The 7,742-nt window shown below is 35.1% G+C and overlaps 1 protein-coding gene across 1 annotated transcript in view; it reads right to left on the bottom strand.

Moving 5' to 3' along the window:
* PPP1R12B (protein phosphatase 1 regulatory subunit 12B) overlaps window positions 1-7,742 on the bottom strand; it is a 322,390-nt gene that overhangs the window by 284,756 nt on the left and 29,892 nt on the right. The gene's annotated exons all lie outside the window — the stretch shown is intronic.

Here is a 7,742-nt window from a genome sequence, read left to right as displayed (position 1 = left end):
ATGACATGAGACAAAGTATATGTGAACTGCTGTATGAAAAGTGAATTTACTCTGTAAATCTTCACCCAAATCCTAATAAAAAAAAAAAAAGGGAACAAATGAAAGCACACTGGTTCAAGACGGATTTAGGAAGTGGATACACACAACTTGGTGACTGTCCCCTACTCTGTCTCCAATATCTAGCATATAGTAAGTGCTGGATAAATATTGCTGGACAAATGAATCAAGAAAAATAAGGAGTCACAGATGTTACCCAGGTTTCTGGTGCAAAAACAGGACAGAGGGAAGTACTACTTACTGAGATAGAAAACACAGGAGAAACACTTCATTTAAAATATGATGAGTTTGAGGTACCAGTGAGCCCTCCAAGGAGAAATAATAAAAATGCAGTTGGGTATATAGTTATAAAGCCAAGGTGAAAAATGGATTTTCCTCCAAATATAACCTAACAGCAGCCTCGGAGCCTCAGTTAAAACTACAGTTGAGAACTCGTACTTTTTAAGCACACTATGTTAGATATCAAGGAGTTCTGGCAGTGTAGTGCCAAGGCACTTGACTGCTAACCAGAAGGTTGGTGGTTCAAACCCACCGGCCACTCCTCAGAAGGAAGACAGGGCAATCTACTTCTGTAGTGATACTGCCTTGGAAACCCAAGGAGGGGTCACTATGAGTCGGGTCTGACTCGATGGCACATAACAACAACGTTAGATATCATTCCAGTAAACTTCCCAGGGTTTTTAACATTAAGGGTATCAAAAAATTAGCATCTATTCCTGATACTATTAAAATAATTAGAAAATGATGTTTTATTTCTTGACTGAGGTAGTGCTAAGTCATTGCTTTATAAAAATTCAATATATTGTACATTTACATTTTCTTCACTTTTCTGTAAGTGTATTAAATTTCACAATAAAAGAGTTTTTAAGTCTTAAACCTAATGAAACTAAATGTACACGTAACACTGAATGTAAAACAAGCTCTTAAGATAAAAATTTAAAAATAAAAAGTCTTAAACCAGAAACAAGGAAATCCCTGAATCAAAATAAGTTACTGATAAGTAAAGTAAGCATCATATTTAGCAGAGAAATACTAGAGACAAAAAAGGAAATTAAAGAAAAAAGGCAAAAAAGAGCAACAGACAAGGATGCCCTCTACCACTATAATTATTAGACATTATTCTAGAAGTTCCAGTAACATTAAAGACCAGAAAAAAGAAAAGTTTAAACCTTGGGGATTTGTTTTCAACAAATGGTTCTCAGACAACTGGATATTCACATGCAAAAGATTTAAGTTGGTCTCCTACCTCCCACCACATAAAAAAATTAACTTAAAAAGGATAAAAAAATCTAAATGTAAGAGCTATTTAAAAAAAAAATAAAAACTCTTAGAAGAAAACAGGTGTTAAGTCTTTGTGACCTTGGGTTAGGCAATGGTTTCTTAGATATGTTATCAAAAGTACAAGCAACAAAAGTGAAAACAAATATATGGGACATCATAAAAAGTAAAACCTTTGTGTTTCAAAGGTTTAAATCTTGGAGGAAAAGACAAAAAAAAAAAACTTACCATAATGATTAATAGACTTTGTTATCTAATTGAAAAATCCAGAATTTGGTAGAACTAATAAATAACATAGTTCAGTAAAAAAATCAAATGTTTTTAAAAAACAGCTTTTCTAATACAAGTGAAAAACAGAAAATATGAGGGAAATGACATTCAGAACATCACTAAAAACAATACTTGTTTTGACAAATATATCATGGATATGGTAAGATGTTAATATCAGGGGAAGCTAGGTATACTCTCTGAACTATCTTTGCAACTTTTTTGTGAAATCTAAAATTAGTCCAAAATAAAAAGTTTACTTTAAAATAAGACACAGTTAAGAACATGAAAAAACAAGCAGAAAAGAAAAAATAAAGATTCAAGCACAAATAAATGAAACAGAAAACAGAAAGACAATAGAAAAAAAAAAAAAAAGACTAGCAGTTGGTTCTTTGAAAAGATTAATAAAATCGACAAACCACTGCCAAACTTAACAAAGGAAAAGAAGAAAAAGATGCAAATAACATGAATAAGAAATGAAAGGGGTGATGTCACAACAGAACCAACAGAAATAAAAAGAATATAGGGATATTATGAAGAACTGTACTCCAACAAATTTGAAAACCTAAAAGAAATGGACAGATTTCTAGAAACACACTACTCCCCTAAACTAACACAGACTGAGGTAGAAAACTGGAACAGACCCTAACAAAATAAGAAATTGAACAGGTCATTAAAAAACTACCAACAAAAAAAATGTCCTGAACTAGATGGTTTCATTGGAGAATTCTTCCAATCATTCAGAAAAGAACTGATACCAATCCTACTCAAACTACTCCAGCACATAGAAAAGGATGGAATCCTCCCAAATTTGTCTTATGAAGCAAGCATAACCGTGACACCAAAACCAGGCAAAGACACCACTAGAAAGGAAAACTACAGACCAATATTCCTCATGAATATAGATGTAAAAATCTTCAACAAAATCCTAGCCAACAGACTCCAACAACATATCAAAAAAATAATACACCATGACCAAGTGGGGTTCATACCAGGTATGCAAGGATGGTTCAACATTAGAAAAACAATCAACGTAATCCACCACATAAGTAAAATAAAGGAAAAGAATCCCATGGATCATATCAATAGATGCGGAAAAGGCATCTGATAAAAATTGACATCCATTCCTGACAAAAACTCTCAGAAAAACAGGAATAGAAGGGAAATTCCTCAACATAATAGAAAGCATATATGCAAAACCAACAACCAACATTATCCTGAATAGAGAGAGACTGAAATCATGGCCCTTGTGAACAGGAACAAGGATGCCCCCTATGTCCACTTCTATTCAACATTGTATTGGAAGTCCTAGCCAGGGCAATAAGGCAAGAAAGGGAAAACAAAGGCATCCAAATTGGTAAGGAAGAAGTAAAACTATCCATATTTGCAGTTGATATGATCCTATATATAGAAAACCTGACTCAGCAAGAAAACAACTAGAACTTATTGAAAGCAGCAGGATACAAGATCAACATACAAAAACCAACTGGATTCCTCTACACCAGCAAAGAGGTATCTGAAAAGGAAAATAAGGAAATCACTACCATTCATAATAGCTACCAAAAAGATAGGATACTTGGGAATAAATCTTACCAGGAACAAAAAAGACCTATACAAAGAAAACTACAAAACATTACTTCAAGAAACTATAAGAAATCTACATAAATGGAAGAACATACCATGCTCACAGATAGGAAGATTGAACATTGTGAAAGTGTCAATACCACCAAAGCAATCTATACATTCAATGCAATCCTGATCCAGATTCTACCAACATTCTTTAAAGACATGGAAAAACCAATCATTAATATTATATGGAAAGGAAAGAGACCGCAGGTAAGCAAAACAATACTGAAGAAGAACAAAGTAGGAGGTCTCACACTTCCAGAACTCAAAACCTACTATACAGACACAGTTGTCAAAACAGCCTGGTATTGGTACAACAGACACACAGATCAGTGGAATAGAATTGAGAACCCAGATCCATCTACCTATCGTCATCTGATCTTTGACAAAGGTCCAAAATCCATTAAACAGGGAAGAGAGAGTCTCTTTCACAAATGGTGCTGGCAAAACTGGTTATCTACTTGCAGAAAAATGAAACAAGATTCATACCTCACACCATACATAAAAACTAACTCCAGATGGATCAAAGACTTAAATGTGAAACCTAAAACTATAAAGTTCATCAAAGGAAAAATAGGGGCAAACTTAGGGGCCCTAATTTATAGCATAAATAGCCTATCAAGCATAACCTACGATGTACAAACAGCAGAGGATAAACTAGATGATTGGGACCTTCTAAAAATAAATTCTTATGTGGATCAAAAGACTTCTCTAAAAAAATAAAAAGAGAAACTATAGAATGGGGAAAATGACATATCGAACAAAGGACTTATCTCTAAAATTTATAGAAAACTCTAGCACTTCAACATCAAACAGACAAACAATCCAATTAAAAAATGGGTAGAATATGTGAACAGGTACTTCACCAAAGAAGATATTCAGGTAGCCAACAAACACATGAAGAAATGTTCAAAATCATTAGCCATTAGAGAGATGCAAATCAAAACAGTGAGATACCACCTCACCCCAGCATTAATAGCAAAGTTCAATAAGACAGAAAATAACAAATGCTGGCAAAGATGTGGTGAGATTGGGACTCTGATACACTGCTGGTAGGACTGTAAAATGATACAACCACTGTGGAAATTGGTAGGTATGGGGATTCCTTAAAAATTTGGAAATAGAAATACCATGTGATCCACCAATCGTTTACTAGGTATATATCCTAAAGAAGTGAGAGGCAGGACACAAACAGATAGGTGCACACCCATGTTCATCGCAACAGTATTCACAATAGCAAAGAGATGGAAACAACCTAAGTGCCTGTCAACTGAAGAATGGTTAAACAAACTGTGGTACATACACACAATGGAATTCTATGCAACCCTCAAGAAGAATGTAGAATCTGCCAAACAACACACGTGGATGAACTTGGAGGACATTATGCTGAATGAAATAAGTCAATCATAGAAGGACAAATATTGTATTAGCCCACTACTGTAAAAAGTCAAGGAAAGGTTTATACATGGAAGGAAACTTTCTTTGTTGGTTACCAGGGATGGGAGGGGAGGGGAGGCTAAATTTCTAGATAGGTTGGAGGAAAAAAAAAAAAAAAATATATATATATATATATACATATAGTCTTTCATCTCTATATATATGGAGAGAGAAACCAAAGATTATTAGTGGTTACCAGGGGTAGGAGGGAGAGGGAAAAGGGAAGCTTTTGTTTGAGGGGCATTGAGTTTATGATAATGGTGGTGGTATATTTTGGAAAAGGACTGCAATAACGTTGGTACAACATGAAAAATGTAATCAATGTCCCTGAGTTGTAAATAGGGGAAGTTGTTATGCTGGTGAATGTCTTGCTGTGTATGTTTTCACCACAATAAATGTAAAAGGGAAAAAAAAAAGCCACAGATTTAAAAAAAAAAAAAACCTCACTGCCATCGAGTCAGTTAGACTCACAGCAAACCCTGTTCTGGATTTTTCTTAGGTGGTATCTCTATGGAAGTAGATTGCTCACTCTTCCTTCTGAGGAGTGGCTGGTGGGCTTGAACCACCAGCCTTCTGGTGAGCAGTCAAATGCCTTAGACACTATACCACCAGAGCACCTATTTCATATTTTAGTCCATATATATCTGATTTTGGGCTTGTATCCAGAAAATATCAAGTGCCTGCAAAGCAATAATAGATAAACCCCCCCAAAAAAAGCTATTAAAATTGTGCAAAAGACATGAACTACACACACTATACACACACACACACAATCCAAATGGCCAATAAAGACATGAAAAGGTACTCAAATCATTAGTCATTAGGAAAATGAAAATTAAAAAACTAAACTGAGATGACTCTATCATTATGGATTAAGTTGTGTCCCCCCAAAATGTGTTGAAATTCTAACCCTCTCTACCTGTAAATATGACTGTTTAGAAATAGGAGTTTCTTTTGTTATATTAATGAGGTCATACCAAAGTCACAGGGGTTCTAAACTTAATCACCTTATAAAAAGTAGAATAGACACAGAGACACACACACAAGGGGAAGACAGATGTCAAAGAATGCCAAGGAACTTCAAGGAATTCCTGGGGCTACCAATGAAGAAGCATTTCCCCTATAGCCACACCTGAAGTTGGTCTTCTAGCTTCCTGAATTGTGAGAAAATAAATTCCTGTTCTTTACAGTGACCCACTTGTGGTATTTTGTTTTTGTTACAGCAGCACTAGTTAACCAAGACAACTACATAAACTCTAGAATGGCTAATTAAAAAACACTTACAATATCAAATATCAACAAGGATTTTAAACAAATGACACTCTAATTCACTGCTAGTGGTCATGTAAAAACGACACAACCATCTTGGAAAACTGAAAGTTGCTAATAAGTTAAAAGTTTATCTACTCTACAATCTAATAATTCCATTTGCAAGTATTTATCCAAAAGGAAAATATGCATCTGCAAAAATACTTGCAGAACAATGTTCATAGCAGCAGCTTTATTCGTAATAGCAAAAATTGGAAATATTCCAAATATCAATCAACAAGAGAAAAATAAACAAATTGGGGGATGTTCCCATAAAAGAATAAAATGTAACAAACTATTATACACTCAGCAACATAGATAAATCTCAAAAATATTATGTTCATGAAATAAGCCAAATCTAAAAAAAAATGCCTATTACATGTTCCATTTAAGAACAGGTAAACCTAATCTAAAAATCAAAAAACCCACTGGTGTCCAGCTGATTTTGACTCATAGTGACCCTTCTATAGGACAGAGTAGAACAGGAGGATCAGATCACATAGTGTCTTTTGGTTCACAGGAAGGCCTCATTAAAGATTTTGGTCTTCATCCTAGGACTAATGGAAAATTACCTAAGTGTTACTAAGGATCAGGCTGTGCTCAGACATGATCCTAGCCTTCCCAGCTTACTTATATAAGAAGCAAAGCCAGGATTAGAACCCAGTTATGTCTGGCTCCAAAGCTCATAAACTTAACCACTTTGCTACACTAATTCAACATAATAATAGCCAGTATTTGTTGCTGTTGTTGTGTGCTGTGAGTTGATTCTGACTCATAGTCACTCTATAGGACAGAGCAGAACTGCCCCCATGGAGTTTCCAAGGCTGTATAGTCTTTACGGAAGTAGACTGCCACATCTTTATTTGTGGAGTCGCTGGTGGGTTCTAACTGCACACCTTTCAGTTAGCAGTCTACTGCTTAACCACTGTGGCACCAGGGCTACTTAGCCAGTATCTACTGAGTGGTTACTATTACGGAGCTCTTGTAACCTAATGCCTAAGGCATCTGACTGCTAACCAGAAGGCTGGTGGTTCAAACCCAGCCACTTCTCAGAACCACCAGCCACTTCTCAGAAGGAAGGTTGGGCAATCTACTTCCATAGTGATACTGCCTCAGAAATCCAAGAAGGGGTTGCTATGAGTCGGACCTGATTCGACGGCAGTGTTTCGTTTGGTTTTGGTTGCTTACTATTAATATATTTCAGCTAAAGATTTTTAGATCTTCCCAATCAGGGAAATGTAATGCAAAAACCTTTTGAAATCGAATTTGTACTGCTATTAAAAAGTGTTTTGCTACCAATAAGAAATTTAAGATGAGTAAATTTATATTTAATTTGTATTGTTCCCTCTATAAGCTTCCTAAATTTAGTAATTATAATTTTGATACATAAAACTTTATGCATGGCTCTACAGCCAGAGAACACACTGTAGAGACTCCACAAAAAAGTCCCTTATCTTGCTATTTCTGTTGTATCATTTTAGTCTGCATTTTATCTTAATTTACAGGTTTTTCTTTTATTTTGTTGTATTTTATTGTACACAGCAAATTAGTTTCCCACTCAATAATTTCTGCAAAAATTGTTCTGTTCTACCCAAAGCTATCTATACATTCAATGCAATCCCAATCCAGATCCCATCAACATTCTTTAGGGATATGGAAAAAACTATCACTAACTTTATATGGAAAGGAAGGAGACCTCGGATAAGCAAAGCACTACTGAAGAAGAAAAACAAAGTAGGAGGTCTCACATTGCCGGATCTCAAAACCTA

Source organism: Orycteropus afer, unplaced genomic scaffold (assembly GCF_000298275.1).
Source record: "Orycteropus afer afer isolate SDZICR_OR568_19922 unplaced genomic scaffold, OryAfe1.0 scaffold00075, whole genome shotgun sequence".
Lineage (NCBI taxonomy): Eukaryota > Metazoa > Chordata > Mammalia > Tubulidentata > Orycteropodidae > Orycteropus > Orycteropus afer.
This window is presented reverse-complemented; position numbering and strand designations above follow the sequence as displayed.